Source organism: Engraulis encrasicolus, chromosome 24 (assembly GCF_034702125.1).
Source record: "Engraulis encrasicolus isolate BLACKSEA-1 chromosome 24, IST_EnEncr_1.0, whole genome shotgun sequence".
Taxonomy (NCBI): Eukaryota; Metazoa; Chordata; class Actinopteri; order Clupeiformes; family Engraulidae; genus Engraulis; species Engraulis encrasicolus.
In genome coordinates, this window is record NC_085880.1 from 27747766 (window position 1) to 27772765 (window position 25000).

The 25000-nt window shown below is 46.7% G+C and overlaps 1 protein-coding gene across 1 annotated transcript in view; it reads left to right on the top strand.

Annotated features, from left to right (window-relative positions):
* Nucleotides 1–25000, top strand: part of lrmda (leucine rich melanocyte differentiation associated) — a 264754-nt gene that overhangs the window by 181367 nt on the left and 58387 nt on the right. The window lies entirely within an intron of this gene.

Consider the following 25000-nt stretch of genomic DNA (forward strand, 5'->3'; position numbering starts at 1 on the left):
GTCTAATTTTTATTTAAAGGGCCCTTCAGGGTTTTATTGGCTAGCAGGCCGTTCTTTATTTCTTTTTTTCTGCTTCTTTCGTGAGGCCAGTGCCACAGTGGTGGTGACTGGTCGGTCTTACAAAGCCAGGACAGGGGCAGAGAGAGAGAGAGAGAGAGAGAGAGAGAGAGAGAGAGAGAGAGAGAGAGAAGGGTTTCTCTTTAATGACCAGCGCCTGACCTCATTCCGTATGCATGAACCCAGATCAAAGGCGACGGCGCCTGTCCCCTCAGACTTGCGTCGCCGAGCGTGACAGCCGTCCAGATCAGGCCGACAGCTCACGTACACGACGGTCACAATCGCTTAATTACCCTGTGCATTTGCAATTATTTCTCTCTCTCTTTCTCTCTCTCTTTCTCTCTCTCTCTCTCTCTCTCTCTCTCTCTCTCTCTCTCTCTCTCCTTTTCACTTTTCTTCCCCTTTTCACCCCCTTTTTTCCCGCTTTGTGTCTTTGTGTATAGGGCAGGATTGTTTGAATTTGCTTTATACCCTCCTGCTCCATCCCCCAAGTACAAGGAATTTCAATGAACGGGCTTTAGTAAAGATTTGATTTCATGTAATTGTGCGGTCATAAAATATTTACAGTGTAGATCATTGCAGAGTCCTCCCAGGAGTCATTGCACCGGGTTTTGGGGAGGTAAACATGAGTGCAAGTACAAAAGCAGACGGTGTCAGTTCCAGTGCGTCGCGCAAATAGAACTTCGGCAACACGAAGGCCAAAACGACAAAATTATGACTATTGCGAACTATTGTAAACAAGCTAATAAATAACACAAAATGACAAATAATATACAGATAAATAAACCACCTCTTTCAGAATTGCTTTTTGCAAGTTTTTAGTGACAGCAGTAGTAGTATGCGATGAGATGAGTCCCTTATATTAAATATCCCGTTATTATTAAATAGTCTCGTGGCTTCTCTCCTGAATGCTCCATGTGGCATGGCTACCCTTGCAGACAATGCCCGTCTTTGTGGTTCTCCCTTGGTTGAGCGAGAGGGCCGGACAGACAGCAATGCCTCGCTTGGCATCCTCCCTGCTATCGCGCCCGTCCACGCGGCTGTCACGCCGGTGTTTCCAACGCGCTTGTTTTGAGCCAGATGAGACGTGATGTGGCAGCCATAACAGGCTCCGTGGGGCGTGTGCGTGCGCTCCGCTCGCCACACTCCCCCCCCCCCCCTAATTGCCGTCATCATTGTCTCTGATTGTCTGCTGACCAATAGCGCAGGTCACCAATTAACAAGCTCCAGCAACAGACCCGCCACGCGACAAGGGCTGCGGAAAGATGTTGGCATAATTAGTTATTTGTGTGTGTGTGTGTGTGTGTGTGTGTGTGTGTGTGTGTGTGTGTGTGTGTGTGTGTGTGTGTGTGTGTGTGTGTGTGTGTGTGTGTGTGTGTGTGTGTGTGTGTAGCTGTCCAGTGGGGCGTCTTCCCTCTCTGAAAGACATGGCAGCCACCACAGGCACATGGCAGCATACCGCAATTAGCGCTTTAGCTAAGACTGCGAAAACAAGACTAAAACAAAAAACTACAACAAAATGGTGGTGCATGAGCATTCACAATAGGGTTTTTTGTTTTGTTTTGTTTTTGTTAACTTTGTGTCGTAATGGTCTTTGTGTGATGACTTTAAAATAACAACACAATGACAAAACATTTTCAACAATTATCTTCCTCAGTAGCCAACCTGAGCAACACCAAATGCACACAGTGAAAAAAAAGAGAATATAAAACACTTGGCTGGTTAGATGATTGTTTTAAAACGATGGTTTCTGTACTACAGTACTGGCATGCGTAATGCAGGCGGGCATCTGAAAGCCTCTCTCTCTGGCTTTGATCAGGAGTGCTGCTCGACTCGGCTCGGCTCCGCACCCCGTCCTCCGTGCCTATCCTCCCTCCAGTGAGCAGCTCCGCATGAGCGCACCGCGTTTGTCACATGGATGACTTCAGCGTGTATTGTGTGTAATCTCATCCAGAGTATACATATATCAGTGTGGAGGAGGAGGTGGAGGAGGAGGAGGAGGAGGAGGAGGAGGTGTATTTTACTATAGCCATGAAGAGCAGAGAGGGGTAAACATGAGCACAGGCGGACTTTCCATTAGGCAAACCTAGGCAATTGCCTAGGGCCCCCACCAAATCAGCCCTCCATAGGGGCCCCCAACTGTCACACCAGTCATGGTAAACATGAAAATAGTAGACAAAACTATACAAAACAATGGACAAAACAATAAAATAGCACCAAAACACAGAGTTCTAAGGCCCTGATTTTGTGTACATCTTTCAAGTAGAACTTTTCAGGGCCTCGTGTTAATATTTCGCCTAGGGCCCCAAAATGGCTAGATCCGCCCCTGAACATGAGAAACCCCGGCGAAGGCTAAAGCGGGCTGAATGTGCAGCTGAACTTTTGAATCCTTCGCTGCATCGTGGCTCGAATGAAGTGTGACCATGCTTTAAAGCTGCTTTTCAATCATGGCTACGGCGTGACACTTCATCCCCCCCTCATATGGCTTTCATAAAACTGCAATACACTTAAATACAATATGAATACCATAACTATTCTAGCCCTTTTTCCCAAGCTTGCTAAATTGCATCCAGGGGCCTTGGGGTAGAAAACAGTTTTCGTAAGATGTTGTCATAAAAGAAATGTTTTGAAACCGGCTGATCCCTGCTGCTGCTGCTGCACCACCATGCAGTACAGAGTAAATACACAGAGATTACGCCATTTCATCACCGTTTTCCAGGCAGGGCCGGAGAGAACACTTGGATATTTGAGTGGCTTTGAATCAGAAACACCTTTGCCATTTAGCTGAGGGAGACGCACGTGATGGCGTCCTGAGAAGCCCTTTGAAACATTGATTTTCCTTCCTGCATGCACCAGTAGCCCCTAAACCTGTATATTAATGTAAGTGGTCCAAAGTGATCTGTCTGTGGGCTGTTGTCTGTGCTTGCGAGAGGCTTGATATGATGGAAGCAAGGAAGGTCATTTGGTAGGCTGTAGTTATGAGGACAGTGTAATTGGGCTTGAGTCTTATTGGATTTCTTGGTGCAGTGAAGGGGAGAAATTTGACCAATGTGCTAGAGGGAAGAAACAAGTACCTGGAGTAAACAAGGAAATTCAAAAAGGGCATTGAAGTAGTTTTTATTTTACTCTCTCTCTCTCTCTCTCTCTCTCTCTCTCTCTCTCTCTCTCTCTCTCTCTCTCTCTCTCTCTCTCTCTCTCTCTCTCTCTCTCTCTCTCTCTCTCTCTCTCTCTCTCTCCCTCTCTCTCACTTTTGCTTTGTTTTTTGTCTCCAAAGGCACAGTTAGGGGCAGGAAAGTGGAAACCCTTAAGCTGTATTTTTGGGAAATTGGGCGTGCAGGAATGCCATAATGTGATAATTCTCTTTGAGGACTTGGAGGTCATGGAATGTGATGGCGTTAAACCGCATGGAGTCGCAGGGCTGCTTTCGGAAAAATACATGTGGTGAAAGTGTGGGCTACTTCCCTAGCTTCCTCTGGAGGTACAGTACGGTGAGCCATCTGAAACGCTGTTAAAAACCTTGCGTTTTTTACTGGTCGTGTCTGTCAAAGCCCCCTGACAACACTCTGGCAACCAAGCACATGCCTGTGTTTTCGTCGTCTCCATTTCTTGGCCTCTGCAAAGCAACAACTCCTAGCACCAGAGGGGTTTAAAGCAAACGAACATTTCACCACTATCGGCACGTCAAAAAGTCTTGTTCTTTTTCCCATCCAGTCATTTTCCTCATTACAATGAGTGAAGTAACCCCCCCTATAAGTAACCCCCCTATTTTTTATATACAAAACACAGAGTGGTAGCTACGTAAGGGTATAATGGTGCCTGAAATTTCAGTTGAATTAGTCTTGGATGAAGCATTGGACGTGACTTTCTTGTTGTGATATGGGTTTCTCTCCCACATCCTGCTCTGTGTAATGAGAAGCAGACATAACAGGCCTGAGCAAGCAAGCGGAGAGCGCTCTGAGCCGAGAGCGGAGCGGAGCGGCCTAAGCCAACCTCCAGCTCCCATCATCCCCAGTCACAGGCGCAGGTCTTCTCCCCCCTAATTGATGGTGGCACGGCCAGGAAAGTTATGAAGTGGGATCTTTTCGGGACTTCTCTTATTGTTAATCTGCTTTTCATCGCCCAGCCGCAGTCTGTGTCGAGACAGCAGTGAAAAACTGGTGAGAGGGAGAGCGAGAGAGAGAGAGAGAGAGAGAGAGAGAGAGAGAGAGAGAGAGAGAGAGAGAGAGAGAAAGAGAGAATACTTCACTCCGGGGCTCCACTCTCTGTCGGTGGATGATGGCTGGTTGTGTTTTCCACTTTATTAGGCCGGGGGAAGTGAGATGGACAGAGCCGTATTGTTTTTCTTTTGGGCTGTAATCTCTCTTGTATGACTTGTAAAGCTTGTTGCCATATTCATCTCTTTGCTTGAGAATTACGAGTTCCCCGAAGCGTTTCCAACATAATAAACAGCCGGCAAGGCAAGAACGGCGGTCCACAAATGTGCCTTCAGTGAGTTTGCTGAATCATTTCACAGGATAAATCTTTCCTTGGAGACAAAGTCATAAAAATATCACTCTCGGTGGGAAGCAGGAGCGCTGTGAAGCAGATCGCTTGGAAACAAAAAAAAGAAGAAGTTTACGGCCATTTCTTAAAGACAAATTTACCTACGCTGGCCAATCCTATTTTCCCGTAGAACTGAGAGTAGCTCTTTAAATCATCATAGATTACAAGGGTGGAATTATTAATTGGGTGTTTGATTTAAACAAACCAGAATCCCTCGCCTTTTCTCGTGCACATTAGATGGTGCGGCGCAGAGGCTTGTTGGCAATGTAATTTAAGATGCCATTAGCAGCGGTTGTCGAAGGAGAAAAATAAAGTTAACCAGTGTGTTGACCTTTTAAAACATTAAACTTCCGCACCAGGCAATCGGACACGCTGATGGCGTAATAAGTAGCTTGTTGCCAGCCTGCTCTGGTCTGCTCTGCCGCTGTACCGGTCGGCCAGCCGTTCAGACATATCTGTGTTGCCTAGGTAGTACTGTACCAAGGTGTCCCAGGCGTATGTGTGTGCGTGCGCGCATGCGCGTGGGTGTGTGCGGGTGCACGCATGTGTGTGTTTGCGTCTCAGCTGGAAAATGCTGCTGTAAGTGATCTGGCAGCCGGTGTGAGAGAGGGGGTCACGGAGAGGGCACGGTCCACCAAAAAAAAAAAAAAGAGGCCCGTAATTACAGAGAGTGACTCATTGTGTCCACATAAATCAGGCGACATTGCACATCATAAACAGACAGTAAAACTTTAAGGCAGTTTTAATTGTTGGTAATAGATGGGGGATTGATTTATGGTCTTGCTCAAAGAAAAATGATAGGGCCACGTGACCTCAATGTCACGTCACCTCTCGGCGGGCGAGTGGAGGGGGGTGAAGTGATCTACATTTCAGGCCTGAAAACAAGCAGATGTTTTCGAGTATGTTTTGAGAAGTGTTGCCAGGCTGATCATTTTGGTTAAGCGGAAAATATGGGGACATAGCTCTGAGATTAGTCTGATGTTTTGCTTTCTGCTTTGTCCTTTTGTGTCTCTTTGCTGGATTACACAGCTGACAAGAAACGGTCTCCAGCCCAACAGTTATAAGCTGTAATGCTGCAAAGATCTATATCATACTTGATGTCTCATTTATCATCCTTACTTCGAGTGCACTCACGCATAGCAGACAAACTCAAAATGATGGCGGGTACAGAAAAACAAAATATGAACATATTATTCCATATATGATTGCGCACACTTGTTTGCTTGAGCATCTGCTATTGATTGTCTGTGGAAAGATCCATGGAAAGCACATAATATCCAACTAAACCAACTTTGCCAGCATGTTTGGGGCAGTCCCATCAGTGTCTACTGAGTGGACCAGAGTACATACGTACTGTAAGCCCACCACAGGTTTTTTTTGTTGTTGTTGTTTTCCAGTGATCACTGTAGTTTCACTTCAGTTACGACACTTATTACATTATGTTTTCCCAATTACAGAGTAGAGTCAAGTGGGTCCCAGAGCGTCGTCAGCGCTTCATTGTTTAGCCGTGGTTTAGCTTTTCAGCATCCCTCTGATGATGCTAAGACACTGCCAGGCTAATTAAACACAGATGGCGTGCTTATTTTTCGGAGGGGGGGTGCCCCTCTGTGGTCATGTTGATGCTACGGATCGGATGCTGCCAAAGTTTGGGGGTTCACGGGGAACCAGATCATTAGGCCTACTTAAAGTAATCCAGCATCCAATTTGATCAGATAATGCCAATAGTGTCGCTGTGAATTATGCACAGGCTAACGTGCCAGCAACGCTAATGACGGAGCATCATCTGCTAATCTGCATTTCGTGTCCTGGAATCCAAGAGGGAGTGGCCCCCGGGGCCGAGGTTGAATCTTACTATTTCCAAAGTGGCTGACTTTGTCATCCGCCACCACCACCCACTCCCACCCCCATTCCCTCTTTGGCTTTCTGTTTTTAAATTGCACTAGACCAAAAACTCACTACCTCACTGTACTCTAGTAAACTGGAAATGACATCTGTGTTTATGCATTTCTCTTTAAGGTTGTGGGGTTTTTTTGTGCATGTGACACAATAACATAAGGTTCTTGGTTCTTTATCCCACGAGGCGGACCATCACCAACACTTCCCACTCCAACGCCATGACTCACTGCTTAAACAAACTAGCAATTTGCCTGCCGCAAACAAACATGCAGAGGTGTCTGGGTTTAACGAAGTGAAAAGGAGATGGTTAGCGAACATAAGGAGAAGTGACGTTCCAAAATTTATATCGTGTTTTGTTCATGCTCTAAAACAATGGAAAAAAACTGAAGTTATATCTCCTCAACCTTTTGTACTGTAACACGCCAAGGGCGATGTTTTTACAAAACGACAGCGTGAAAGTCACGAGAAGTCTGCCGTGCGGCAGCGGTGACGTGCGCAGCTGTGAGGGGTTGTTGACTCGCCTTGTCTCCAAAAAGCCGCGCGAACGAGCGAGCAAGGAGTCGAGGTGGGGAGGATGCCAAATGAAAGTCGCCCCCATTCAAGTTAGTGCTTACACAAGGCCTCTTTGTGGTTTTCAGACCTTGTCAGACACGTCAGCCACGGTGAGAGAAGTGGAGGGGAGGAGGGAAAAAAAGTATATTGTTTCCAGCACTTGGATTCCTTTTCCTCTCTGACATCTGCCACTCCGTAAAGATGATAAATTCCTGCCTCATTAGCCAAGGGGTGTGGGATTACAGGCTGACAACACATTAATCACTCGCCTCTGTGGCAGCCAGGCCCCACCACCACTCGCTCGGCAATAGGCATTGTTAACAGAACTTTTCTAATATGTCACTCTCTTTCTGTGACAGCCCATAATCAATCATCCTGATTGACAGAGCTGATAGATTACACTATTTATACTTTGTGTAATGAAAGATAGCGTTTCCACCTACTGTCATGATGCCTGAGATGATGATAGCCACCCCCCCCAACCCACCACAACGGCTGAATGGGAACACATGCACAAGGAGAGGGAAGGAAAGAGGAGAGGGATAGGGGGAGGAAAGAGGAGAGAGAAGTCACACAGACCTTGGAGAGGCATTGTGAACTTTGAGCAGACAGTACTCTGCGACTTTGGTGGCTGAGAGGGTTTTTTTTTACCTTGTCGGGGTTGGCATTGTTTGGGAAGGCGGTATAGATTTAAGGAAGTCCTCACACCCACGGCGCTTTTTTGTGATCTGTGTCACTGTTTGCAGGCGGGTCATGTTCAGGCAGGGAAAACTGTTCTTTGTCTACCTCTTGCATTTTGTTTCTGGGACCTCATTGTTGAATTTGACACCTTTTTGTGCACCTATCCTCGTTCGAGAAAAGAGGTGAAGGGAACATGGAAAAGAGAAAAAAAACAGTGTGTGAAAGTGTTTTGTGCCAGAGCAACATTTCTAACGGTGTATCGTACTTTTACCCCAAATCCGAAGAGCAAATGTTTGTGTTTGTGCTCTTGGTGTCGTGCTATTTACACTGCAGTGTACGTGTACGTGTTTAGCCCATAACGTCACCCAGGTGGCGGATGAGTCACTGGGTTCTGGGTTCTTGGTGTGTGGCTTCATATTCAAAAGTAAAACTGCCCTTGAATACTGTAAGGAGGGATCTTATCCATCTTGGTTGTTGACAGCGTGTAAATACAAGGCTTTTGTTCAGTAGTACACTGGGTAATGAATGAACTCGGCCATGTTCTAAACAAGACAAGTTGGCTTACTATTGGTGGTACTACCTACAGCTAGAGGGAATTCACTTTCCCTGATCAACCTTTGCCGTCGGCAAACAGTGTTGCCAGATTGGGCTGTTTCCCGCCCAATTGGGCTGCTTGGGATGACCGTCTGCGGGTAAAAATGGATAAAAAGGGCATTTGGGTGGGTTTTTCTGCAAATTTTTGGCCATAGAAATCAATAGTATTATTGGGAAAGGTACTGCTTTCAGACGGGTTTTGAGCATTTTTTGGGCTGAAAATCAACAGCCTCATCTGGCAACCCTGTCGGCAAATGCAGAATTTCAGTGACACGCTCAATGGGCTCTGTCCGCTGTTGGATTGAATTCTCTGCCCATTGTCTCCTTGCATGCGAGCACATTGGTCAATTATTTCTGAAGCTGTCAACACCGGAGGAGACGCTGTTATTTAGTCCGTGTTAACTTTGCATAAACAATATACCATTTTGACAGGCACCGTCCCGTCCGTGTGTTAGTTAATTGGATCCCGGTAAGAAATAACCTTCAAACAAAGTTTGACCCTTGACCAACCTTCGCTTTGCCATGCAACCTCCACCCCAACCATTTCCTCCTGTCCTCCTGACTTAGAAGCAGTAGCTGTTGACAAGGAGGGTGGGCTTTCAGCAGATGACGGTTCTTTTAAAAGCACCTTAGTGTCACAGTGAGGACTATGGGCAGGTTCGCAGACTCGACAGGAAAAGACATTTTATAGCCGTGATGTACTGTTTTCTTTGTATATTCTGTGTCAATAAAGACATCCCCTTGCTTGTCATCCCATGATGACAAGTTAATATATCCTAATGCACCTCTGGTGAGTTTTATGAGGGGCTTATAGAGAGCTGCCCGTCTAACGTCTTGTTAAATAATCAGCAACACTTAAAGGTAATATATATACGTTGCTGCCGCTTCCATTACCCAATTGCATTAGTCAATTAATATTTCATTGTTTTATGTGACAGGGATTGACTGGGTCGTATTAGCAGCGTGACAGCGCTCGACTTTTATTTGCGATCAGTCGATTGTCCATTAAGAAGACCCGTAGTAAATAAACAGGCTGCCTGGGTCCCGGCGGGAAGTCATGGCTGCCCGGTCTGATTGTAAGCCGTGGTTACGAGTCTGAGGCCAGGTGGAAACGGACAGCAAATGAGCAGGTTGAAACTTTAATATGCCCTCTGAAATGCCAAAACAACAGCTAGCGAGGGAGCAAAGTGTTTTTCGGCCCCGTCGATGATTAATGGGAAACCCGATCACGTTAAGGCGTGTCCCCGCCAGGTTCAAGATGCGATTAGTGCTTGACAGGTACTGTAACAACAGCTCAGCTTTTTTTCTTCTCCTTTTGTTGTTCTTTGCTGCTGTCTTTTTTTCATCCCTCTTTCAACAAGTCAGCGTGCTCCCATAATGAATGTCCCCCAGGGACTACCTGCAGGTCAGGCTGTGTGTGTGTGTGTGTGGCTAGCCTGTTGGAACAGGTAGACTCAATGATGCCTTTTGCATGGTGCATGTGGGCTGAATCAGTGACTCGGCCTGTGTTTGAGGTCTACTACTAGGCCACTGACTCACTCAAGGGTCCCAGCCAGGCATGCCCTGGCTTATAGCGTGTCACTCTCGGCTGAACCCGATGGACTCCTGGGGGGATTAGAGATCCCGCATGGCTGAACCAGCAGGCTTAAGTTGTCAAAAGCGTCACGCCTTGGAGCTGTTTATACAGACTTCATGTCTTTAACTGTATGGATGGCAATGCAATCGTCGTAGTGGGGTAGTTACAACATCTTGTGTAATGAAGCCTACCTGACTGAGTACCATCCACTGTAGTGAACACCTAGTTATATAGTCGTTTACTGCCAGAAATACTCTGTATATATTGTGATGTAATGTGATGTATATTTCAGAAAATCTGTTGTTTTTCTGCAGTTCATTTCAATTGCTAGTGTGTGCGTGCATAAGTGTGTGTGTGTGTGCGCGCATGTGTGTGCGAGTGTTTGGGAGTCTTTGCACCTCCCTGGGAGAAACTTCCCTGGGTGTACGGTCCAGAAAGACAAAGACAGAAACTTCAGGGCCATAGCTTGAAGCAGCAGCCAGCCTCCTCTTGAAGTCCTTGTGTGAGCCGAAGGGTCCTGTTCAGGTCCTGGGGGTCAAGTGCCACTCATCGCACGTTCATCCCTCACTCAAACACAGTGGCTGAGGAGAAAGCAGCCCGTACGACCCCAAACAAGCCTGCACCTAGTTAGCGTCCCGCTGCAGCCCGCCTCCTCCATAGCACCCACCTGGCTCAGGACGGGGAGACACTCGCGAATGCCCGACCACATTTGATGCATTGATGTTTACTTTTTCTCCTTGCCAATCGGTAATATGAGCACAGAGCGTGACAAAATGAGAAAACAAGTCTTTGAAAACTATGGATTAGCTCGGAGGAACGCAGAAACTAGCCGGCAGCCTGGGTCAGCAGTCACATCTTGTTTCGTCATTAACAGGGTGTGACACAGGTGTGGAGAATGCTCTTGACTTGTGACATTAGTAAAGGTCTATTTATATCAGGTCTATGACCTCCCGAAAGCCGGCGTTTGGCAGCTAGCTGACAGATTCATGGATGGGCTGCTGCCCTAAGTAAGGCTGTCACACACTCTCACAAGTGGTTGAAACACATCCAAGGTGTCATCGAATAAGGTCATCGCATACCTACTCTGCTGTCAGAGTTTTGTTATGTAAATCTTGCCCAGTGAGTGTATCTAATGCTCACTAACTTCTAAAGGATTTTAAAAAGTAATCCTGCGATGTGTTTATAATTGTATTTCCAGTGTTTTGGACTTTACCGTTTTCCCCCCTGTGCATTCATGCCTAGACTGCACAGTGAAATGATTCAGTGTCATCTGAGGGTAAAGTTTATTCTGACGGCTGGCCGGACAGACATACTCGACAATGCCTCTTTTGATTTTGACAGAACCTCTGTTCCTGCCAGCTTACTTGGCCTAGCACTTTGACGCCTCACTACAAAGACTGGGCAACCAACTGTTGTCTTTTCATTCAGGCCCACTCTGTGTTTACACCGTAACAAAATTTTATGTCTTCTCTTAAATTATGTTTTTTTTTTCGTCGTTAGTTTTGAGACAGACGTAAAGGAGAAGGAGGTAGGGGGGGAAGACAAAGTGTGTGTGACTAAACATGGTCTCTCAGCCAGTCTGTCGGTTGGCCTGTCTGTGTCTGTCTCTTTCAGTAAGTCCCCTTACCAACCACCACCCCCCATCCCCTCACTCTGTCTCTGGTCTCCTAACACAATACGTTTCTTGACACTGGATTCCTTTACACACTAGATCCAGACATTTAGGTCAGTCAGACAGGGGCTCTCCGGCTCGCCAGCCCAGCCTCATCACTTGCCAGCCTCCATATTTTGCCAGCGCCGGGATGCAAACTGACAATGCTGACCCGGGAACACAATAACGCCGTCTGGAGGAGTCCCTTTTCTCTCACATTGAATAAGAGTTACAACTGTAACTCCAGCAGCGTTGACATCTTAGAAAATATTATCCCCGGATCACCCGATATTGGGACGGAGAACAGTAGGCAGATGGCGGTACAATGGACACCGCATCCGCGGCGGGTTTGTGTGCCAACTGGCAGCATCCGTCAGCAGACTTGTTTGAGGTAATGGGAGACGAAGGAGGGAGTCACCGTGGAAAAAAAAGTGAAGTCCCAGTCACCAACTGAGACTTTCATCACACCTTACCCCCCCCAAAGCACCGGGGCTCTGCTCCGGCCCTTTTTCTACTGTAAAATAATATTTAGCCACGCTATCTGATGCATCCACATCCTGTCACAACTCATCTCGTTTTCAGACAACTGAAAGCCTTTGTCCTTCCCAGGGTCAATAGTCTGTTGGATATAGAGATAAGGTCCTTGGCATAAAATGCAACATTTTGCTTCATTTTTAGGAAGTAAAAAAAGACTTCTCATTTGTATAGAAGGTAAACTGTGAAAGGTGAATTTACACTAAAGGAAAAAAGTGCACAAAGAAACATCTCTTCTGGTCTGTTTTTTGTTTTTTTGCCAGTTCCGTTCCATATTAAGACAATACAGTTAGAGCTCTTTGTGTCCCGTAAGCCCATCTGTCTGTCTGTCTGTCTGCTGCTGTTCTGTCTGTCTTGTCTGTCTGTCTATGTGTCTGCGTGTTTCCCGGGTTGTTTGTTTTGAAGGTCTGCATTTGGGGGCAGATGCATCCTGCAGCTCCGGGGCCCTGGCCGGTCTTTGTGTTCACCCGACATGACAGCTCTCTCTCTCTCTTTTTCTCTCTCTCTCGCTCTCTCTCTCTCTCCCTCTTTGGTGTTGTAGTGAAAGCTCTTCCGCCCCCAGTGGGAGAGAGCAAGTCAAAATGGCTGCCTTCCCCTTGATCATCACAGACTGGATCAATACTGTGAGTAGCCGTGCCAGAGTCCTGCTTCTGGGTCTTTTATGGCTGTCCAGTGGATGCCCGCTCCTGTTAGCCTCCCATTTTACATAGCCCTTTTATACTCCTTTACTTTCTTTCTGATATGAGGTATATGTCTATCTATACATCTGTCTTTTAGACTATAAATATTGTGGCTTGAGCTTGCACGATTGAGTTGGGAAAAAAAAGATTTAAACATCTTCTGGCTTGCACAGCCCTCTTTTTTGTCCAGTGCTGGCATCATTAAGCTTATTAGCTTTGATCGTGCTATCCACCAAACTGGCTTAACCATAGTGCTGTTGTCATACATGGCTTGTAATAGGATTATGATGGTACAAATTCACATTGCCAAGTGGGTATTTTCAGTGTTGCAGTGCTGAATCCATGCCCAGACCCCCCGAAGCTCACATCAAAATGTATGATTTTCATACTGTATCCATGCTTTAACATTACTTAAAGAAAATAAAACAACAAAAAAAAGATGGTTTCCTGAATCCTGCAGCGTACCATTACCTCACTGACTGTAAATTGAGATCACATTATGTGCAGGGAATATATTGTGCACTATTGACTGACGAAATGAAGTCTGATTTTGCTCCTTGCCTTGCCCCCACCCACACCCCCCCCCCTTTTTTTACTCAAACTTTTAACTTCAGAGGTGTTAATTAACAAAGCTGACATTCTCTCAATACTAGCAACATGTCTTCATGAGTTTATTGTGCACGTGGAGGATATTAAGTCAAATATGAACATGTGTGGGGAGCTTGTGATTATGTTGTTACGGAGTGCAGCACTCAGTAATTATGTTAATTCCCCGCGCGATGATGGCTATGACATTTTTAAAAACCGTGCCGTAGCCTATATGCACCCTTGGCTGATTTAATACACAGGCGTTAAATTCAAATTTGTTTCTTGCTGGAGACCTGTCAGAGAGGTTTGTCAGATGAGATGACAGTGTTGACGATGAGAGAGCACGGGCAAAAAAAATCACACCACAGATCAACACCAGGACGGATACGCCTTACACACGGGGGAGCGTGCAGCTCGTCATTTCATTCATGTCGCATTGTTGAAAAGGTGTAAGATGTAATATTGGTCAATTTTTGTGCGTTTTGTGATCCGAGCGTACCATTTTCATTCCCCTCTAACCAGGGCTCTAAATTAACTTTTTTCATCACCAGCCAAAATGGGTAATAGATCTTACTAGCCAAACACACACTTACTAATGGGTCAAAGTGGCTAGCAAGTTTTCTTCTTTACCAGCTAAAATGAATTTTCACCAGCATTTGGCCAGTTGGCTGGTGTTCATATATAGCCCTGCCTCTAACTATAAACAAATGTTCATCACGTAATCATGTTTTTAATGATACAAAAATGCCTCACCACGCTGTTTGTATTTATTGGCAGTACATTCTGGATCTGTTTATATCAGTGTCTATAGTCCTGCATTAGTTTCTGTCATAATCGAGTTGAGCATTATGCGTCATACTCCTTCTGAACATGCTGTCTCTGCCTCGTGATTTGTTAATGATGCCGTTGCTTGACACAAGACAGGCGACTCTCTCTGGTCACATCATTAAAATTGTTTTGCATTGGATTTGACTTCTACATTGTGGTCACTTTGCATGGAAAACCCCCTTGTTATTGAATATAGGAACAGGGAGCCTTTCTGTCTTCTCTTTTTATCACTCCAGCCCTTCTTCACTTTTTTTCTGTTTCTGTCTCTCATGCATATGCATATGCTTAATGTGTGTGTGTGTGTGTGTGTGTGTGTGTGTGTGTGTGTGTGTGTGTGTGTGTGTGTGTGTGTGTGTGTGTGTGTGTGTGTGTGTGTGTGTGTGTGTGTGTGTGTGTGCATGTGTGTGTGTGTTCGTGTGCACGTCAGTGAAGGAGATGCCCCAAGGGCCCTTGTGCCCCAGCAGACATGTTTGAGTCATTATTTGCAATTGTGGTCGCTCGTGTTGTGTCTGCATATACACATGTAAACACGGGAACACACACACACAAACACACACAAACACACACACACACACACACACACACACACACACACACACACACACACACACACACACACACACACACACACACACACACACACACACACACACACACACGGGCTCCTGTTGCAGCTGGTGTCAATGAGGACCTGCCCTCAGGGCCTCTTGGTGGCTCACCGTCTGACCCCCCTCACACACTCTGCATGTCGCAATGTAGCCGCAACACTGTGGCCTGTCTGTCTCACTATGTCTGTTGCTCTCTCTCTCTCTCTCTCTCTCTCTCTCTCTCTCTCTCTCTCTCTCTCTCTCTCTCTCTCTCTCTCTCTCTCTCTCTCTCTCTCCTTTTCTCTCTCTGTCTCTCTCTATTCCCTCTATTTCGCCCCCTCTTTCCCTCTCTTTCTGTTTCTCTCACTACCCCCCCCTTTTTCCCTACTCTTTCACCTTCTTCCTCTCTCTCTCCCCCCATCTCTTGTTAATTCTACCCTCATCTCTCCCCCTCCCATCCTCCATCCTCCACCCTCTCTCTCTCACACACACATACACCCCTAGAGGCATATGTTGGGCTGATGGCTTGGGGATGATGGTGGTGGAGCGGGCGGGTGGTAGCGGTGGGGCACCCTGTGATTTCAGCGCCCCCTTCCCACACACAGACACACGTTGAGGGGAGGCCGTGTCAGCTTCAGCTTGAGCACGGGGCTCGGAGGCTTCAGGGCGCCTTGCGTTGCCTTGCCTTGAGCAGAGGTGGCTTGCCCCCCGGCCCTCACTACGATTACACCCTCCGTGTGAGATGGGGGCCCTGGCTGCCACCTCAACCTCCGCCTTCGCCTCCGCCAGGGCCGTTGACAGCTCTGGCTAGGCCCAGGACAAAGTCATCTGAAAGCGCTCTCCCCAGCCCAATGCATGCAATTTAATGAGGAATCATTTCTGGGTCCCCTATCTCCCTGGGCCCGGGACAGCTGACCCCTTTGTCCCCCCGCTGTCGGCAGCCCTGTACCACCACCACAACAGACCAGGCGGAGCAAAGATAAGAGCGCGGCTTGCAACGGGCTGCTGCACGCCTCTGTAAATATCTGTGTTTTACCTGTCACACTGGGGGCCCCCAGCCCCAGCCTCTGTCTCTTCACGTTTATCCCATCCCTCTCTTCCTGCATTGTGTATGGTACGGCATGCAGACGGGTTCTGGCACTGGGTTTGTTGGCACTGTGTTGGTTGGGTTTGTTGGGTTACTTATGGGGTTATGTGATTACTCTCTCTCTCTCTCTCTCTCTCTCTCTCTCTCTCTCTCTGTCTCTCTCTCTCTCTCTCTCTCTCTCTCTCTCTCTCTCTCTCTCTCTCTCTCTCTCTCTCTCTCTCTCTCTCTCTCTCACACACACATCTCCTGTGGTGGAGGAGCACACATACTGTCCATTATAATGCCTCCGACCTCAAGCAGCATGTTTCCTAAAGGCTGTGTGTGTGTGTGTGTGTGTGTGTGTCTGTCTGTCTGTCTGTCTGTCTGTCTGTCTGTCTGTCTGTCTGTCTGTCTGTCTGTCTGTCTGTCTGTCTGTCTGTCTGTCTGTCTGTGTCTGTGTCTGTGTGTGCATGGGTATTTTAAAGATATGTATGCATTTGTCTGTGACTGTGTATGCTCATTTTTCACCTCGTGGAAGCCAAGGAAATGTTCACGGCTAATCCAAACATCAGCGCCTCAAGACATTACGGCTCGCCCCCCCGGCCCCCAAATCTTTGTTATGTCTTTCATTAAGAGGCCAACAAAAGGGCCCCGCTGTATCACATCACTTTATCAAGCATTAGGAGGTGAAGGCTCCTCCATCCATTGCAGACAAGCACCCAGCTTCCTCCTCTCCCAGACAGCAGACGGACCGAAAAAAGAACGACTGTACAGTACGTAAGAGTGGGAAAGAAAGGAAGAAAAAACAAAACCAAAAGAGAAAGAAGGGGGGGGGTAGTAGACGAAAATGTGCGTCTGCTATTGCTCCTTGACAGTTCCTGGGTGGTCTACCACATTGGCCCTTTCTGGAGAGAAGCCTCCTGCACTGTGCACTGCAATGATGGCTGCCATTGTGGGATTCCGTCTGTGCGTATCAGCAGAACAGATGCCCCGAGGAGATGCAGAGCCAAAATAAGAGCGCGAGGCGTGCTTTTTATATGCAAAAATACGCCTGCCTCTGTGTGTGTGTGTGTGTGTGTGTGTGTGTGTGTGTGTGTGTGTGTGTGTGTGTGTGTGTGTGTGTGTGTGTGTGTGTGTGTGTGTGTGTGTGTGTGTGTGTGTGTGTGTGTGTGTGTGTGTGTGTGTGTGTGTGTGTGTGTGTGTTGCCTCTTGTTCCTGTTGTTGTTTCTTTTAAAGGGCCTGTTAAATACGGATCAGCTGTGGTACTCCTATCCCAAACAGATACTTTCATTCCGCCATACTGCCTCCAACTCCCCCTCCTTCCTCTCTCACTCTCTCCCTACCATACTTTTTCTCTGCCTCTGTCTCTCTGCCGTAGTGTTTTCATTCATGCCTTGTTCATTTCTCTCTCTCTCTCTCTCTCTCTCTCTCTCTCTCTCTCTCTCTCTCTCTCTCTCTCTCTCTCTCTCTCTCTCTCTCTCTCTCTCTTTCTCTTTTTTCCTCCATCTCTCATTTTCTATCTCTCTATGTTTGCCCTCTCTCTCCTTCCCACCTTTCCTCCGTCTCCCTCTCTCTCTCTTTGTTTATCCCTTCTCCCCTCTCTCCCTCTTTCTGACTCTCTCTCTTACTCTCTTTTCTTCAGTCTCTCTCTCTCTCTCTCTCTCTCTCTCTCTCTCTCTCTCTCTCTCTCTCTCTCTCTCACACACCCCTTCTCTCTGTCTCTCAACTCACCTAAAAATGGGGTTGTGCCTTCGGGGCCCACATCACTTACCTGCTGACACACAGGACATGATTGATGAGCCGCCTCGGGCGCTGGAGTCTACTTTGTCAGCCGCTCATAATTTATACATCTTATCTCTGTCAGAAGAGAGAGAGATGGAGCGCGGCACATGGATATGAAAACACTGCCTTGTTTAGGGCTCGGCTCGGCTCGGCTCTGCTCTGCTCTGCTAGCACGGCGCGGCGGTGTGCAAGATTGTCATCTGCCTGCCAGGCTGCTCGTCAGGAGAGAAGTGGCGTGACCTCTCTCTCTCTCTTTTTCCCCCTCCATCTCTCTCTCTCTCTCTCTCTCTCTCTCTCTCTCTCTCTCTCTCTCTCTCTCTCTCTCTCTCTCTCTCTCTCTCTCTCTCTCTCTGCCACACTCTGGTTAGGCCCGACCTGCTGTTGAGAGGCCTTTGACTTCTTCCTGATCTCCTCTGTTCTGCGTCCACTACACCGAAACAGGTGTGTGGATGGTGTTGCAACCTAATTGCCTTTCATGGCTCTTTCAAAAGTATAATTTTCTACATTTTCTAAAAAAAAAAATCTAATTTTCTTTTGGGAGGGCAGGTTCATCATTCTCTCATATTGCTCTTTTTTGATGTACTGATGGACAGCTGTCAGATGCATAAAATGTTGCATCTGACACGCTTTTGATATGCTTGCTGGCGTAACAGTGTACACGTAATGAAACAAAAAAGGGCCTGTATCAATAATTCAGCAAAGCAGACTAATAACCGCTCAATTATTCATAATTGAGTCATTTCTTTAGAGGGGCCATTGCTGAAATGTGGAAATTTGTTCTGTGAAGAGAATGGGAAAGTATTTGAATACATTAGCCTCATATTCTGCTCAACACATTCTTTCAATAGGCCTGAGCACCGGGGATGTGAAGGGTATTTTATTATTTGCATAATACTGTAGCACAGCTTGATTTTCCAGTTGAGCAATAATGAGATGTTACCCTGCAAATTTAGCCATGTTAACAAGCAATTGAATCGCTGTTTCCTCCAACAAATGAAAACAATGGGCCATTTCAATTACGACGAGGAGTTGGTTAAGTTCACTCTAGTAGACTGTATAGGCAAATTCCTCCAATATTTTCCCCTTATGTTGTGACTGCTGGAGAGTGTGTGTGTGTATTCTCCCAACCGTCAACAGGAACGGCAGAGCGGCACGTCTCCGAGACGATACAGCAGCGTGTTGCTGTCAGTCACCTCATCCTTCACTACCTGTTATGTTTTCTGAGCGCTCAGACAAGGGATGGGCTTTTCATCCGCCATGACAGACAAGTGATGCAACCAATTGAAACAATCGTCAAAAACTGAAGTACCATTTAACGCGCTGGGAGAAGGCCCTATATATGACTCCACTCACTACTCGGTGTGACTCTGGGCTGCTGCTGAAGGAGTGACACATTCGTTTAAAAGAGTCCACTCACAGCGATTCATGGCCGTGTGTCATCTTGGGCCACGGTTGAACTTTTTTCCCCCTCCGTAGTACTGATGTGTGAGAAAGTTGACTGCGAGTGAGGCGTTGTAATCCAGTAGTATGTATTGCATGTCAGCGCAAAACAAACGGGCTCCCCTTTCTCCCCTTCTCGTCTGCCGCTCTGACTTGTTTGACATCCTGTAGTTGGATCTGAGGGGGAAAGTTTAGTACCTTCAGCTTTGCAATCATTCTGTTTTCTGTTTATTTGTTACTCACTTGGCTTTGTTCTGCCATTTGTCTCTGATGCATTTTTTTTTGCACAAAGTCATAAGTGCTGTTCTAACAGAAACCTGCTTTGATACCGCAACCCCTTCCTGCTATTGATCTCTAGTCACCGATTTTAAAAAAAGAAAAGAAAAGAAGAAAAAAAAAAAACTCCTAAAAAAAATCATGCATTTTTCATGGCACTATCAATGGGCTCAATTGAAGCTGTTGCATTCTGTATTAGGCTTTTGCTTTAAGCTATACTTAAAAATGCTGTCTGTTTTTTTCTCTATTGATTCAGTGGGTTGGTGTGGTGGATATTGGAGACAGGAGTCCCCTGATATCGTTTTAGTCTTGCCTTTGATCATCAGCATGATCGCTGTGAGCCACTGTACGAAATTAAGTAAATTAGCCTAATTAATCTTTATTGGAGAGACAGATTTTTGTGTTCAGAGTTAAATATTAAAACATCATAGTGTATTTAGCTTTGCTCATAAATGGCTCACTGCCTGTTGAAGTTTGTGAACATATACAGTAGATTCTCTATTCCATATTGTTAAGTGTATGGACTTACAGTATGGTCTACTGTATAATACACCAAAAAGCCAGTCATTTGAAGCAATGATGAATTGCTGGTATTTATTGGCATTTTGAGGTGTTTACATTAGGATTGGTTTCATTCCTGCTGGTTAATGGTGGATACTATTACTGTTGTCAGATCAATCAGATCTGATCCTCATGTCTGTGTTTGCTTGTCAGGCGTAGCTGTTATTGACTGACCTAGTTTAAAGGAGATCTTACTCCAGACGACTCCTCATCCTGTCTTTGTCTGTCTCTTGTGCTTGTGTTGTGGGAATGAGATGTTGAATTAATGTGAAAATGAGTATCATTATATCGTTTACTTCCATTGTGGGGGGATGAATGACTGTTGGCTGTTGTTGACTGTTGTCAAAGCAGGTATGAGGTGTGAATTCAGGTCTTCCATCATACAGTATGTAATGGTTACCTCCATGGCTATTCATCACAAACACCCAAGTATTTGGGCCATTGTCTCAAGTTCAACCACCACCTCTCATGAATTGCTGCAAGTGAAACCCTCCGAATGGCTAGCTCTCTGCTGTCTGCTTTAGAGTTGAGACCTTTGCGGGTGCGGGTGCTGGTGCGGTCGGCGTACTGTATGTACGTATTCCAGCGATGCCCCTCTCAGTGGGTGCATCCCAATATGTGTCCTTGCCTCCTCCACTTGTGCTTGTCTCCTCGTCCCGCCTCCTGGCCCCTCCTCCATGGAGAAAACTATAAAGTTTCCCAGGTGTCAGCCTCGCCACAACAACTTTTGAGGGACTGTTTTTCATTCACCATCCCAATTGCAAATGAGAAAAAGACTTTACAATTGAGCTTTTGCAAGATATTGAAATATAATGCTGTTGTCAGTGATGTCATCATGACGAGAAGCAAGTGGAGGAGGCAAGTGGAGGAGGCAAGGTCACATATTGGGATGCACCCAGTGTCTCCACTTAGCATAAGCACATGTCAGCAGTCCCCTGATGCTACAGCAGTTGCTATTGCTAATCCAGTGTGCCACATGCCATGAGACAAGTGAAGACAGATAGATCATTTAGAGCCCATTAGCGTCTCTCCTTCAAGGATCATGTTTGGGCACAGAGGGCAGTGTTTGGGCTTCTGATTTTTTTTGGGGGGAACACTGTTCTTGCTTGTACTGTACGCCAAGGAGAAAAAAAAATTGAGGACACCCTTCCTAATGTTACCTCCTGATGGTGGTGCTGGTAGTGTGTGTGTATGGGGGGTGGGGTTTTTTTTGTAGCGTAGCAGCCATTGGAATAGGGATGGCTGGTGAGCGCATTTAAGAATAGCTTCGCGGGAAATCATTTCCCCAAAGTGATGCGAAGCGCAGTCTGGCGGCTGTCAGGTGTTAAATAACACTTTGGACCAGAGGACAGCCAAATGACAGAGTCCTTTCTGAGGAGAATCTTAAAAAGACGAAAAATATAGTGGTGAGGTGGAAAGGAAAGTAAAGGAAAGGACGGACTCTCCCTCTCTCTCTCCCTCTCTCTCTCTCTCTCTCTTCTTCTCAAAGAGGTGACCATCACTGCAAAAGGCAGCGGTGGCGGCGAGATGGTTGGCAGCGAGATGGCATGGTATAATTGGAGAGAAAACATATATGGGAGCAAATAACCCCCTGTCAGTGGCATTAAAAGGAGCAGCACTGACGTCTAGCTGGCGAGCTCCGCTGCCTGGAAAAGTGGAGGCTAAGTAAAAGGCGGGATCAAATGGAAACATGGTTCAGGGCAGCTGCACATCAAAATATTTCACATAATTGTCAGGCCAGTCGGTGGGGATGGCCCATCACCATTTTTTTTTTTGCAATGGGGGAAAAATGAAAATGTCCCTCCAAAAAGTTTCCTTTTTTTTAAATGACATGTTGTGCCAATTTCTGTTGTTGTGCTGACCATGGTTCTGTATGGTTCACTTGCTTCCTCTCTGTTCATTGGCCGTCCTCTCTGGTTTTTGGCTTGTGATTGGACAACATACTGTTGTTTGACTTTTTTTTTTAGCATGTGTTTCCCACTATCCGGCCCAATAGTCCTAATCTCTCGCCGCTGATGTATGGCCCAGTGCGTTTTAATGGCGTCTAAACAGATGTTGCACTCTGGCACTCCCCATGTGATCGGCCACTTGGCATGTAGTAATGGTGGAGTTGTTATCAAGACATCAGAGTTAGATGTGAAACGGGCTCTCCCGCGAGTCTCGCCTCCACTCGGCTGCAATCTTATATTTCCTGTTCTCTCTCACATGGCACTCTGAAGTGAGCAACACTGCACACACTGCTTCCCATGATCTTTGTCTCTCTTGCACCACCACCACACCAGGGCTGGACTGGTAAGATGGCATAAAGGGCATTTTCCCGGTGTGACGACACATCAGGGGTCGATACTGTTGTTTGTTGTTGTTGTTGTTGTTGTTGTTGTTGTTGTTGTTGTTGTTGTTGTTGTTGTTGTTGTTGTTTGTGTTTTTTTTTCCCCTGAGAGACTGGCCCTCAATGTAGATGGTGCGGGCCATTGGTCTACCGTTAATATAGAGAGTGGACTGAGCTAGTCATAGTATCATTGAAAAGCAATGGGCTAGTCTATGCCAAAATGCCCAGGCTGTATTTCCATCCCAGTCCAGCCCTGCACCACAACATCACCAGCTCCCATGGTGCGATCCCTGTCGGGCCATTTAGGATTACCTTGGCCTGCCTTTGTTTATCCGGGTAACAGTAAAGGCGGCCAGTGCTTTTGGAACATCTCACAGGTAAAGCATCCGCTCTTTTCTTTTTTTATTGCCTCAGCTGCCCCAAAAGCTGATACAGTGGTTTGGTCGGGTTGCCTGGCTCTCCCTCCCTTTCCTGTCTTCATGTCTTCATGCCGCCATGTTGTAACTTTTCTCTGCCGATGTGTGTGTGTGCGTGCGTACGTGCGTGCTTGTGTGTGTGCGTGCGTGCATGTGTGCGTGCGTGCATGCATATGCATGCGCTCGTGTGTGTGTGTGGGTGTGGGTGTGGGTGTGGGTGTGGGTGACGTGTGTGAATATGTCTGCATACACTGTACGTGTGTGTGTGTGCGCGTGCCTGCATGTGTGTGAAGGCTCTGGCTGGCTAGCCGCTGACCCCTCCTCACTCACTCGCAGCTGAGCGTGTCATCATGTTAATGAGCAGCTCAGTTGAAACACCGCGGGGTTAAATAAAGTCTTCATGCTGCTTTACATTTCTTTATTTATTTTATCTTTGTGTCTGTGTGTGCGTGCGTGCGTGCGTGCGTGCGTGCGTGCGAATGTGCGTGCGTGTGTATGTGCCTGGGTACATGTGTGTGTGTGTTTGTATGTGTGTGTGTATGTATGCTTTAGCTGGGCTGGTATGTTTTCTGTGCTCCCCGCAGTGATGGGCCTGGACAGGGCTTGCTGCTGTGCTGTGCTGTACTGTGGAGTGGAGCGCTGTGGTGTGGAGTTCTGTGTTTGTGTGGCAGCTGTGCAGGCGGCCATTGTCTCTGCTCTCAGATTGCTGCTCCAGCGCTTGAGCCGGACTCATTAATCATCCCCTTCAGACTATTTATAACAACCCCACCCACTGCCGTCGCCACCGCCACCACCACCGCCGCCTGCGTGCCTGCCCGACTCCATCACCACTCCACCACCACCACCAGCAGCAGCACCACCACCATCACCGCCAGCGTGCCATTGGCTTTTGTCATGGCAGCCCCCTGTTTGGTGGCAGGAGGAAGCCTAATTATTAACTGTTAAGATGACAGTCAGCGCTGTTCTATCAACAAAGCCCACTGACAGGCAGCGAGAGACAGCGAGGCCACAGAAACAGCACGCCAGACCGGTGACCCATTTTCTGTTTTCTGTGCCGCTCGCTAGCATGCTCACTCGCTTCCATCCATCCCCAGCGTCGCGCCAAACTTTTTTCCCCTTCTTCCTAGCCACCCCCCCCCCCTCCTCTCTCTGCCTCTGTTTACATTGTCTGTTTGCTGTCTGAAAGCGTAGATGCCAAAATCGCTGATACAATGATAAAATGCCAGACGATTTCTTCCTTTCATGTCGTGTGATGTCAGGATTTGTTCCTCCTGTTTATTGTGACAGGTGAGAGTAACAGTGGGTTAGTTTGGATATGTTAATGGCTTGCCTTTCAAAATAGAAACTCTGCGGCAATTAACAGTTGATTTGTTTGACAGTTGTAATTTCCCCTATTCTATACTTTATAATCCATATTTAAACAGGTTTGGCTGTTGTGTACAACACAGCTGTCAGTCTCCTCATGAGATATTCAAAAGCATCTCAGAATGCCAGTCAATCAATCAATCCACAACATCTTAGCCTGTCACGTCACAGCATATTGTCTTGAGTTACTCAAAACATATTGTGCTGTGGTCATATTTGTCATTGTTTATCAAGTAAATTCATTGTGGCTAGGGCTACAAAAACTGGACTTCAATGTGTCTAAAGAATTATGTGTACCGACTGAAAAAAGGGTTAGCCATATATCCGACTCTGGGAGAATGACAGTCTTTGTTATTTGTCTTCTAACACCATGGCAGACAGCTATCAGGAAGAAAGAGATCTCACTGTGTGCTGGTAAAAAAAAAATCTGCGAGTCAGACTTTTTTTCTACCCCATCGCCACCACACCCAGCCCTTCCCTCCCTCCTCCTCCCCCCCAAGCTTGAGAACCCCAAATAATGAAACGGATCAAGTCACTGTCACTGTCATAGAACAAACATAAACTTTTCTGGCACCCAATAAATAGACGGCATGGCATTGTTTTCAAAACTGAGACAGGTGTGGTTGCTACGGCGCTGATGGATTCTATTATTCTGCTGGGGGAAGCATGTTTGCTTTCTTGTCATATATTGTCACACATCTCTCTCTTGAGAGGGGGGGTGGCTTGAAAGATGGCCAACAGTAATTACACAGATGCTTCCCAGGGTTGTTTGTGTGCTGGATCGCTCATCACCCGTGAAAAAAAACTAAACTGTTACTCAAAGCCTCGTTGTTTGGCAAGCAGAATGGGGGAATGTACATATGTTGATATGATGTTTTTTTTTCCCTCTGTCCTCTTGAGCTGTGTGCTGATTGCTAGCTTATTAACCTGTTCTGCTCGCCTTAAGCTCTGATGAGACGCTGTTATGTTTGGAAGAAAAGGGCTAAAAAAAACAACGGC